Here is a 12780-nt window from a genome sequence, read left to right on the forward strand (position 1 = left end):
CGGATGCAGCAGCAACTCATAAACTCGGATATACTTGCTTTTAAGTAAACGTTTGCACATATATCATGGCTGCGTCTCTTTGGAGCATTGTTTGTGCACATCCTCAGAGACTAAAGCTACGTGGCTGCAACATGCAATTCAGCAGTGACCAGTGGGGGGCGATAGTAAAGAAAGTAAGGTCGGCAGCGGTTTTAGGCTCAACACAGAAAGGAAACTCTTAAAACTCGTCCTCCTAACAAACCGTTTCTGATGTCACTGGCCAATATTTAGGTCTTTCCGGTGTAAACAAAAATTCCTGCTTTCTTTGGCTGTACACTCTTTACTGTCTGACGAGTTTCTTTTAACACACAAGTTGAACATTGCTCCAGACAACATTTTGGCTGATCAACTGCTATCTGCTTATGAATGCAGATTAATTTAATAGCTGATGCATTTGGGTCACTGTGTTCCTTTGCTCTCCACGTGGACTTTGCACCTGCGGGGGCAACCAAAGCTCAAATGTGATTGGTCAGATTGGAAACGGAAACCAGTAACCTTCCAGCTCCAACACCTCGACGCTCACCTACATATTCTACATCTTCACACGTAGATTATTAATAAGTATTTATAGCGATTACATTACAACGTTTTAATCTCCAAGTGTCGCCACACTTCCTCTTCCTGATTTGCCCCCTGGTGGATGTTTGATTTAATTCTACACATGCAAAGTGCGCAAACGAGGTTCGTGAACCATCAGGCTGGTTCTGCAGCAACGTGCGTAAAAAGTAATTACATCGGAGACCTCACAAGTTTGAAGACAGAGAACAGCAGGGAAGTGAATTGAGTTTTACAAACGGGGCCGTCCTGCAAAGTGTTAACTAATCCCAGCTTTCATTAAGGAGGATGACACTGGCACATGGACGACTTTTACTTTTCCAAATGGACCAACTCGTCCTCATCAGTGGAGGATAAGGCGCCCGCGACCTAATTTGCTCTGAACTTCAGTGTGGCTACTTCCCTGTGAGCTCAGACGCGTCTTTACGCGCAAACTCCGGATATTCTGCTTTTACTTCACGCACCTTGGAGCAAATAGGTCGGAGTCAGTTTTTCGTGTCACTGCTGTCGTGAAACAGAGAATACAAACCGCCGCGTGTGTCTCTCCTCCGTCGCTGACATCCGTCTGTGAGCAGCGACACAGACAGCGGCTGCTCCCCCAGCGCCACCCCCGTCTCCTCCCTCCTGTGGCGGCGGTGGAGTCCGCCTTGTAGTCCGCTTCCGGGTGGTAGGCGGCGGCGCGGAGGCGACGCGCTCCCCTCGCAGGAACTCCTTTACCCAGAACCCCCCGCGACGCCTCAACTTACAGAACTGGCTTCTTGGGCTCCGGGAGTGTTTCCCATTTAAACAAACAGTGCCGAAGATGGCGGAGAGTTAATGGTGTAAAGAAGAAATTACCGAGCCCGGCGGAGAGACAGCGGCGTCAAGGTAAGACCGCGCCGCGCGTTTTTTGGTGTCACTCGGTGGATTTTACGCCACTTTTCATTCGGTTTGCGTTTCGAGGTGAGGACGGAAACGCAGCGAGTGTGGTTTCCCAGCGGCGGTGCAACACACAATATTGGCATCGGTGCGGAGGGCACAGTGCATGGTCATCCGGAGCGTGACAGCGGGGCTTCGCCAACCTCTCCATGCCGGGGGAGTGAAGTGTGCACCGGGGCTGCTGCTCGTGTGACAGCCCGGGCTGCGTCGTAGAGAGCGGTTCAGCCCGGGTGATAACTTGGAGACGGTGCCGGGGGCTTGGGGTAGTTTACGCACAGGCTGGCTGGGTCGTAGAAGTGTTTCCAATTGAGACAGTACCGCGGGAAGTTTGGTTTATTTTTGCACACATGCACACACAGTTTACACTTGCACACACACTTTGCATGAGACGGACAGCGGTGACAGTTGAAGGGTTCGTCCGAGCTGCAGAGGGCTGTCGGTGGGGAAACTGTGCACGAGCTGACGCGGTCGCAGCATGAGGGAATCTGGACGGAAATGTTTGTTGGAACAGCTGCGTGCACGCACAATCACACCGTGTATCACATGCATCATGTCTGCTAGAGACTGAGTGTGCATGTTAGTGACAGGACTGACTGTATGTCGGTCAGCCTACCCGGGTCCCGTGTGCTGAGCCCATTAAAAAAAAAAGTGCACCGACTCCCCTGCATGTCTCCAGTGTGCGGGGTGGTGCACTGACTGGATCACGCATTGGCTAAACATGCGTGTGGTGAAAGAGTGAGTGGTCGCTGTGTTTGTGTTTTTCACGTTAGGTCTCCTTCATCACCTCCTCCTGTCATCTGCTTCTTCCTCAGTAATGTATTTCACTGTATGTCTGCAGGGGGCAGCAACGTGGCCCTGTGCGTAATACACACACCATACACTGCCCTGTATCCCTGCACGTCCCCAGGTTGATCCCTGCGTGTGTGTGTGTGTGTGTGTGTGTAATTGTGTGTATATGTGTGTGTGTGTGTGGAGAAGCACCGTGTCCTTGAGCATGTCACCAGAGCCCTATTACAGTACCTGCTCACACTGAATAATAGCGGCCTCCTCTTCAGTGTGTGTAAACATAAGGTGAATGGAGGTGATGCTGTGTGTGTGTGTGTCAGACATGTGAGGGCTGTGAATTAATTACATTGTGGTCAGTGTTTAAATCGACCTTTTTTAATCTGCAGCATTGTTTCTTAATAATTATTTTCATTAATGTCGTTTCCATAAATTCAAATTGACGTCTTCTGACGATAAGCAGCAAACCTTCATATTTGAGAAGCTGTTACAAAAGAGAGAGCGGTAATGGCTTTTTTTTTATTGATAAATAACACCTCCTTCTTCTTCTTGTATAAGCCTGACAATGAATTACCCAAAATAAAAGTGCAATTGTTCTTTATCCCATTTTAATTGGCCTGAAACTATTTTGATCTGAAAGGTTTAATGCTCAAAATGTCATAAATGTAAGCGTGAGCAAGATTCCATACAAACAACAGAGCGGATTTACATGAAACTTTGTGGAAGGATGAAATACGAGTCAGGGGCAGAACACTTAACATTATTAATTTTTTTCACTTTCTTTAAGGAGTGCGTTTTTCAACATTTTCACCTTTTTCCCAGAGAATAATTCATGGATCTTGATGGAAATAAAAAAAAGGCACCTTAAGGGACCTGACGTCTGAGTGTGTGAAATTTGGTGCAGCTTGATTTAATGTAAGGGCTTTTGTGCCTTAGCAGAGACATGAGCTCTAAAGTGCCATTCTAGTTGAAATTTGAATTTAGAAGTTCTCCAGACACTTGACCTTGTTGACATGTTGGTAACGTTGTCGTGGTTATCGTTGTTTTATGGTCAGGTGACACTGTGTCAGTGTTGGTTGGTAATAAGAGATTTGAGGCACAAAACTACCACAAAGATTAAATATCATTGTTTGAATCTTCAAAGCATTTGGGTCAACTTTAATATAATTGCAAATTATTTTTCTTGATTGAGTTGATCAACTTATCGATTAATCAACCAATCAGTCCATGTCCTTGTTACAAATGGTTTTGTTTATGAGGCTCTGAAATGATTTGAGAGCAGAGAGGTGTCACTGCTCTTTCTGATGTAGACTCACACTTAATTTACAGCGTATTAAAGGGTTTTAAATGATGAATCCATTATCAAAATAATTGGTGATTAATTTGTGTCGATCAACTGTTTAATTGACTCATCTCAGCTGAACCGTCTGTTGCCCAAGTGAAGGGGTGTGGCAGCAAGTAGCCCACGACTCCTTTCACAGCACCTCTCTCCTGACAGATTTACAGTCGACTCTGTGGCCCGAGTCTTTTGCACACGTGCCGACACACACGCGCCTTCGGCCTGCACACAACGATTCGTGGTCAAGGAGGAGGGGGGCGTGGGCAAGCTGCTCGGACCCCATAGGCACCCATGAGAGGTTCTCGGTGAGCGGACTGCGGGATGAATGCGAGGATGAGGAGCAGGAGGCGGGTGACATTGATGCATGATGTTTGCTGAATTGGGAAAAGGGGGACAGAGGTTAGCAGGGGATGCTGGTGACTGGGTCAGACGCTGGGGGCTGGGCTCACCAGGCCAAGTGGGGGGGGGGGAGACAGGACCTCACACACCAGCCCCTGTGTGTGTAAAAGGGGAGGGGCTCAGGTTGGAATTCTACCTGGCATTTTTTTCTCTCTGTGTCCTTCCTGGTCTTCTGTTTATCTTGTCTGTCCTCCTTTGCTCTGTGCGGTTTCACCTCTTTAGTGGAATCAGGAAGTTGTCTGACTCAAACCGTCCACATTCTCTGCTGCTCTCTCTCTCTGTGGTTTGTCTCTCGCTGTCCCCTGCCTCCCCCAGCAGCAGTGTAGTGAGCTGAACTGTTGTCCTGTTGTCATTGGGGCCCCTCTCCCATGTGTCAGGATGTGTTAAACAGGAATTAATCTTCACCAGCTCTCATTGATTTTGCTTTGTGGAGGAGGGGTCTTTTTCTTTTTTTTTTATCTCACTTATTTGTGTCCTCCTCTCATGGACTCAGGCATCTCGAGTCCAGCGGTGGACACCCCCCTGACTCAGTGTGTCCCAAATGATCAGGCTGGCTATCTTTTGTCACGACTGACAATATGATTGATCACTAATGTGCTAATAATCACTGTGTGAGTGTTTTTTGAAGAAAGAATACCAAACTTCTCTGGCTCTCTCTCATTTAATGCTGAATATCTTTGGATATTTGACGGACAGAACAAGACATTTAAAGATGCTGAACATTTAAGATGAAAAAAAAAATTAGGACTTGTCTTATTAAATAAAAAGTAAGCACGACTTCTTATGAGTTAGTTAAATGGGAGGGGCTATTTCAGCCCCCCCATGGTTCTGGTAATAAAAGTCTGATTCATTTGACCACAGACGATGTTAAGTGACTCAATGTGAGAGCTCTTCTATGACCTTAATCTGCATGAAACTATCCGGTTCTGTCATGAGCACTAACAACTGTGTCACAAAATATATCACCTGCAGTATTTTCTTCTATTCAATGTTCAGAAAGAAAATGTAGGATGGTGAATAATCTGATTGCAGCTTGTGTTAGAGCAGATACATTTTTGTTTGTTGGTTCATTTGTCAGCAGGATTACACAAAACATACTTAAGTGGTTTCCATGATACTTGGTGGAGAACCCAGCAGGAATCTTTTTCTTTACTTTGCTACATAAGGATATTTTCAACGTTTTTGTAATATTTTAGGGAATAAAAGAACATAGATCTAGATAAACCTGCAACTATCACTAGTGTGTAACTGAGGTGTTGTCGATTCAGGTGTAGATTTTAATATATTTTTGATTGTTTTATAAGTGTAAGCAACTAGAACTAGACAATCATGTAGCTCAGCCTTACAGGAGGCCTGGACTCTACTGAGAGACATTCTTGTGTTTTAATTAACTTCTTACACTTTATGTGTGTGGTTATGGAAAGGTTACGGTTTCAATGTTATGACTGGCTCCTCAGGGGAGAGGTAAATACTAGTAAATATTGACCTGACATTTGATGCCAACTTGGGGCACCAGATTTTTGTTTCAGTACTGCAGGCAAAGGATAAATTAAGTATGAGCAGCATTCGGATCATTCAAACAATTAACACAAAGACAGAATTCTGATGTGTTCTTCCTCTATGTTTCACATGGCGATGTAATGTGTCTCTCTCCTCCTGAGCCAGGAGCCACAGAGTCAGCATTCCCACCTGCAGCGTCATCAGGAGTCACACTTTGCTGCTGCTCTTCTGATAATGAATTGGAGATAGACAGAGGATTTATGAGCTGGCTTTGGCTTTGACACCCAAATGAGTTTTATTTTATCGTACGGCGAACAGTTTGAAACCAGAGCTGCTATCCACATCCAGTTAAAAAACACATTGGCTGCTTTTAGAGGCTCGTAAGGCCATTTGACTTATTTTACAATCAATTAAATAGTGTGACTGTAAAAGCTTTAAGTTCTATTTAATGAGCATTAGACATTTTATTTATTAAGTTTATGCTGTGAGGTTACGATTATTTTAATTACTTGTTGACTCTTGTTTCTCTAACTCTCACTGTCCTTCCCATGAATACACTCATAAGTATTTCACACTCATATAAAAATACAACTGTAACTTCCTTTTACTTCTTCTGTGCTGTGGATCTTAGTGTGTGTGTGTGTGTGTGTGTGTGTGTGTGTGTGTGTGTGTGTGTGTGTGTGTGTGTGTGTGTGTGTGTGTGTGTGTGTGTGTGTGTGTGTGTGTGTGTGTGTGTGTGTGTGTGTGTGTGTGTGTGTGTGTGTGTGTGTGTGTATTTGGAGCTATTGCTCTCGTGGTTGTGCCGGAAGCTGCTTTCAAGAGTCGACATAATACAGGAGAAAGTGTCGACAGTGTTCAACACCACAACCTCCTTTAAAAAAGTTTTGAGGACACTAAAGTCCAGTGAATCACCATAATTTATAAAAACAATATGTATAACATTTCACTGTCATTGTGACAAAACAGACTTTAAAGGAAAAGTCTGATATTTTATAATTACAGTTTATGTTGAGGACAGTCTGACATTGTAGTTCCTAGAAAGTGTGAATGTGGGATTTGCGAGTAACACAAACATTTGTGTTGTGATGCATCAAAACAGCCTTTGACCACACCAGACTGTCGGCTGTGAACGTTGTTTATTCAAGAAAAATATCACTGCTCCTGCGACCCTGTAGATTTCTACCAGCGCTTATATAATATTTATAGAAAATGTATAAAAGTGGTTACGGCCTGTGTGTGCCTGGCAATTTTCTGTGTGAACACGTCCTAACCCATTTGGTTCTAATGTGCTTGGGTCGGGTATCCACACTGTTGTGCAGGTGTGTGTGTGTGTTATTGAATTTATTTACAATAAAACAATTGAAAACTCTCACCATCTGTGACATGTGTAAGATAAAAAAGTGGAATTTATTTAGAAAAGATAGGAATTTTCTGGCGAAATCTTTTTTATTTCTACTTAAAAAAACGTTTTTATCTTTATTTTCACATGTGCATTTATCAGTTAGTCAACAGCAGAGCGTTTGCAGTGGGTGGGGGGGTTGAGTTGTGAAATGCCATACAACAAGTGGTTTACTGAAACCAGGGATTATTTGACCCATGGTCACTTAAAACCCTGTCGGCCTCCAGAGCCCCCCACTATTCACAATATAGTTACACTAATTCTTTAGCGATTCCCTGGGGACCGCTCGAACTGTATATTAGAATGGACGACCTGATTTCTTCCCAAAAGTGAAGCCAAATTGTCTCGATTGCCACCTGGTGGCCGACTGGAGTATAGGTCATTAGTCTCCGTCTCTCTCCCGTATTAGCGGATGGGGAATGGGGCAAACTAAAAAGTCAAAGTATGAGTCTAATACATTTATGTTTGTATTGCTCTGATTCTTTTCTCCAGTAAGATTTGTTATTTGTTGCTATAAAACAGAGTGAAACATCATAACTGACAGCAGAGACTGACGACTGGTCAAGTGCGTGTTCCACGGCTCCCCCCCCTACTGTGTGGACTTTGGCTCCAAATGCACAAAAAGGCAGTGTTCATGTCCGGCATATCGTGGCTTTCTGTCTGAGTGTTGTCCATCTTTATTTACCATCTTTTGGGAACCCTAAAATTATTAAAGCAACCTGTTTGGTCGTTCTAGTGAGGTTACAAAACCATTATTATGAGTTTGATAAGATGCTTGCCCTAATACATCACTTGAATTATACCACAAGCCTGTTCTCATTAATTGCGTTGATTCTAGGTCAGTGATTTACTGTATTACTCTAATGATGCTGGGTTTGAGCGTCATCACCATGAAGTGCTAAACTAAAACATTATGTCATCTATATTTGTTATTTTCCTGCTCAGTTGGATTGTGGTTCAGGTGCTGATATGATTTCTTATGTTTTCATACATGTTGGATGTTTTTTTCTAAATGAATAAAAAACAGGTAAACTGACAAACCCCTTGTTTCATGACGCTTTTCTATCACATTGTAAACTGAATAATTGTTGATAAAGTTGATTTGTAAGATGCATAAATTGCTGTACTTATATTGTTAATGGGGAAAACCTGATGATTCATGTTAACTTTCATCAGGCTCCTGGAGCGATTGAAACCAGGTCACTTAATACGTGTTGACTGGATCAGACTAACATGGGTCAGGGCCGCGCATTGGCCTGAAATTGATCTATGAGCTGTGCCAGTCACTTCTACTATTTGACCTGTTTGGAATTTCTGTCAATCTTTACTTCTGATGAAAAATGGCTTGAGGGAGGTTCATAAAAGATTTTTGGTGAAGTTAAGTGGCTGAATACTTCTTACATTTGTCTGTGATAATGAAATAACTGAATATCAGTTCTCAGGATGAACTGATGAGAAGCAGAGGAGTAGAGAGAGCGAGGGATGAGCTGATGAGCCGTCAGAACAACAGTCGACTCTCTATCCTTGCTTTCTGTTTCCTTTCTTTCCCCACAATGCCTCAGTGCAGCTTGTGTCCTTTTCTGAGAGCTATTTCTTCTGTGAGAGGAATGTCAAGTGCCCATCTCGGTGCGTTTCTTGCTGTTCTGCGTTTAGTTTTGTTACTTACACTCCTCTCCTGATTTCCGTCTTTCTCTCCTCTGCAGTCTTTGTTGTCTTCTCTGTTGTGTTTCACTATCGGCAAATTACCTGGTGGCCAGGAAGCTAAATAAGTTAATTCATTAAAACATACTGTACCCGTGCGGCCATGGCTTTCTTTTGTGTTGTGGTACAGCCCCATGTGTCTGAGTGGAGAAAGATGAAGAGGGTGGGGGCATAGAGTGAGGGTGAGGAGGAAGAAGAAGGAGGAGGAGGAGGAGTGGAGAGTCGTTTTATTAACGTGGCGACTCCCGCTAAAATTCAGGGAGTGCTGTTGCATCCAGCTGTTACTGGTTGCGCGAGGCTTCGTTGCCATGGCAACACAGCCCTTCGCGCCTGCTCAAGGTCGTTCATCCAGTTCTGAGGCAACGTGCTGCACGTAGGATGCACGGGAAGAGAGAGAGGGTGAGGGGGAGATAGAGAGGGAGAGGGAAAAAGAAGAACTACTTCAAAGTGACCAATCAAATGCACTCTGGTGACGTTGTGGTCAGTGAGCATACTCAGCCCTCCACCCCCCTCAGACACACACACACGCACGCGCGCACACGCACACACACATGCACAGAGTTACTTTCTTCAATAAAGAAACAAACAAAAAAGAGCCTCTGGCCTTGGGGCTTGTAGGTTCTTTTGCCAGCTGATAAAATATTTAGCTGGTCAGTGGGAGAGAGAGGAATACAGTGGCTGGAGAGGAATTGAGCAGCAGAGCTTTGCTTTGTGTTTTCCTTTCTCTAATGGTGAAGCTACCTGGCTCCTCTTCTCTCCTCTCCTCTACTGTTCTCCTCATCTCCTCTCCTCTCCTCTCCTCTCCTGTCCTCCTTGTCTCGTCTTGTCTCGTCTCGTCTCCTCCTCAGCGTAGGATCAAACATCTTGAAGGTTCATTGCACGTTGCAGTAGATGAAGTCTAATGAAATCTTGGTGACAGTCTGTGTCAGATGATGAAATCTAGTTTGAGGTCTGTCAGGTTGTTTGATGAATAACTGGTGACTTGAAATGTGCTTGATATCCAGTAGGATCAGCCATATTAACAGCTCTGCTCTTTTGGTGATGTGTTTGCATGATCTGCTAATTCACACTCAACATATGATAAATAATGCACCTGACACCATCGTGACACAATATGGTCCTGGAAACACCCAGTGTTGTGTGAAATACCATAGACCATTTATTTATGCAGCATTAATATAGTGGTTGCAATGTTGCAGTTTAACCTGAGAATTTAATCCTAAATTTCAGATACTATGACTCTTTGACGCAGGCCGCCTTGGGTTACTGAAACATGACATCATAGCACCACTATTTCGATGACGAGAGGCTTGACCCAACTTCCATCGTGATCGTCAACTTTTATCTGTGGGCGCCAAAACTCAAACACTGTAGGGTCCTTAAGAAACCTGGCTCACATGTTGTGGCTCCGCACACACATAAAGGGCAGATAACAGAATAACATTGTCGGCATGTGTTACAGATCTGAGCTTCGCTGCTGAAAATGTTCCTCAATCTGCCTCGAAATAGCGTGAAGACAAGTTGTGCTGGGGCCTAATATGGAGGCAGGTTGTGTTCTCCTTCTGGTTTTCTCCTCTCGCTCTCCACAGAGTGCACCAGGAGTTCAGCAGGATTTTCAAAAACCGACAAAGAGTCACTATTTTCTGGGAGAACGTTGAGGAGTCGTGTCACTTTTTGTGGTCAGTGACGTGAGGGCGCAGGGCAGCCGTGTGTGTATCATTGTTTAAAAGAGAGTTAGAAAAACACAATTTGTCAGTTTTTATGTGAGCCCCAAGTAGAGTAGATCCTGTTTCTTCTGCTGTAAGGTGATAGATGCTTGTTAAAGAGAAAGTGTGTGTGTAAGAAGGGGACTTCTGTTTTTTTACTTATTTTCCATTGTAAAATTCCAGGCCGAGTTTATGTGTTTTAAAGCTCCTTAACATGCCCTTGCATATACACACACACACACGCGCGCGCACAAATGCACACACACGTTTATGGGGTAGGAGCTGAGGTAAATGTTACCAGCTGCAGCACAGCGAGCAAGTGGTTTCAACTCTGCCTGAACCTGACTGTTACGTGACCACCTCCTCAACTTAATTCACTCCTGTCCTGCCTTCCCCTCAGTCGCCACACCTCCTATATAACTCTACCCCAACCCACCCCTTACACACACACACACACACGCAGCCATCTTCATCCACCAGTTCCTCTCTCCGGTGTCATCAGCAGCAGCATCACTCATCTCAGGATAGCGGGCGAGCACTTCAAGGTCTGCTACCCCCACCTCGTCACCTTGGTGTATGGAAGCGGGCTGGCCGAGCGGGGCTCGCCTGATTGGCTGCCCCTCCACCCTCCCCTCTGAGGCCACACTGTCGGTGCTGTGATGTCACAGGCTTGTTTATTTGTACCACCTGTCAAGCTAAGTTGCGACATACTGTACACAACAGCACCTTGCACAAGCGTCGGTGATGGCTTGATTCTTTATTTTTTGTGAGGATTACATTCAACTTCCACTGTGTGGTCGCAATACTTTCTCAAGTCGGAACAAAACCCAACAACAAGCAAAATTGACAAAAACAAACACAACAATTGGAAAAAGGAAACAAGACCAACGTAAAGATGAGAACATTTGCAGAAAAACAAATGGAAATAGTTGAAAATTAGCTTCATTTGCCCCTTTTTCCAACATTTTCTATTAATTCCTTCCTATAAATGATATTATTACACTTGGTCGGAGCTGTGACGTGGTTCAGCAACAAAATCCTCTCGTTCTTCTGGCCGGTTAAATAATTTCTGAAACTCTTACTCTCATGGGATTTTTCCTGCACAGCGGTCTCTAGAGCACTTTTAAAATTAATCAAAAAACGTCCTCACTGCTAATGCCTGAATGATGAGAAAGGCCCTGTACATGCCTGGTATTAAAATGTGGTCCCACAGTCGTCTCTGGATCGAATCCCAGATCGCATCTCACCTCCCCACCATATACAAACAAACACGTACGTCATTTCTGTTCATGAAGACCAAGTTATGTTGTTTTTACCCACTCTGAGTACACAAGTCTGAAATAATTTCGTGCAGCTGTGTTGTGAATAAAGATTTTACAAATTTAAGGAAAGCACTGATCATTATGTGATGATCATTGTTGATATTGTGGTGTTGGTCACAAGCAAATAAATGAGAAGAGAAAAAAATCTTGATTCATAGTTAATCTGTGGCAGGTCAGAAGACGTCAGTTGAGTAGGAGGTCCTTCGTATGTGGCCCACTGCTAAAAGAGTGTGGACACGTGTGGCCTTCACACCTGTACTTGGAGCTGTCCACTTGTGATCGGATCACAAAAAAGACATGTTGATACCAGGTGTTTATGGGCCAGAGAATGGAAAGACTGGTTGGAACTTTCAGAAAGGCTTCGGCAACTCGGTTAACCCCTCTTTATAACATTTATGAGTAGAAGAGCATTTCAAAATTGAATTTTGTCATGGATGGACCACAACAGCAGAAGACAAGTCAGGTTCCCCTCCTGTCAGGCAAGAACACAAATCTGAGTTTGCAGGGGACACAGGTGGACACAGACTGGAAAATCCTAACCTGGTCTGATGAATCTTGTTTTGACTGGCACGCAGATGGTGAGATCAGAATTTGGCGTCAACAGCATGAAACCCATGGACCCAACCTGCCTTGAGTCAACAGTCCATGATGCTGGTGGTAGTTTAATGGTGACGAGAGTGTTTTTATGGCAAACTTTGGGCCACTCAATAGCAATCAATCATCGTTTGAATGCGTGGTCTTACTGAGTACCATTGGTGACCCTGTGCAACCCTTTATGGCCTCAGCATGGTTTGTCGAACATGAACGTAAGAGTGTAGAATATATAGATTAAGTTTAGTTTACTTCAGTGGCCTCTCCAGTCACCAGAACTGAGATTCACAACATGAATTTGCAGATGCTAAATCTGCAGCAGTGATGTTACAATCATGTCAATATGGACCAAACATTTCTAACATCTTCTAATATCCATGCTATGAAGCATTAAGGTTGTTCTGAGAGAAGCAGGAGGCTCTACCCAGTATTTGTATGGTGTTCCTCATAAGGTTCTCAGTGCGTGTATGACTATGGGGATTTCGAAAGCGGGCCAAAGACATACAAGCAAGACGCACGCTCATGCTT

At 44.1% G+C, this 12780-nt stretch overlaps 1 protein-coding gene across 2 annotated transcripts in view; it reads left to right on the forward strand.

Moving 5' to 3' along the window:
* Nucleotides 1-1322: 1322 nt before the first annotated feature.
* LOC109645080 (nuclear receptor coactivator 3-like) overlaps nt 1323-12780 on the forward strand; it is a 59988-nt gene continuing 48530 nt past the window's right edge. For both annotated transcript variants that reach the window (XM_069526018.1, XM_069526019.1), the window contains exon 1: nt 1323-1461. The gene's annotated coding sequence lies outside the window, so the exon portion shown is untranslated. The remainder of the gene's footprint in view (nt 1462-12780) is intronic.

Source organism: Paralichthys olivaceus, chromosome 6 (assembly GCF_024713975.1).
Source record: "Paralichthys olivaceus isolate ysfri-2021 chromosome 6, ASM2471397v2, whole genome shotgun sequence".
Taxonomy (NCBI): domain Eukaryota; kingdom Metazoa; phylum Chordata; class Actinopteri; order Pleuronectiformes; family Paralichthyidae; genus Paralichthys; species Paralichthys olivaceus.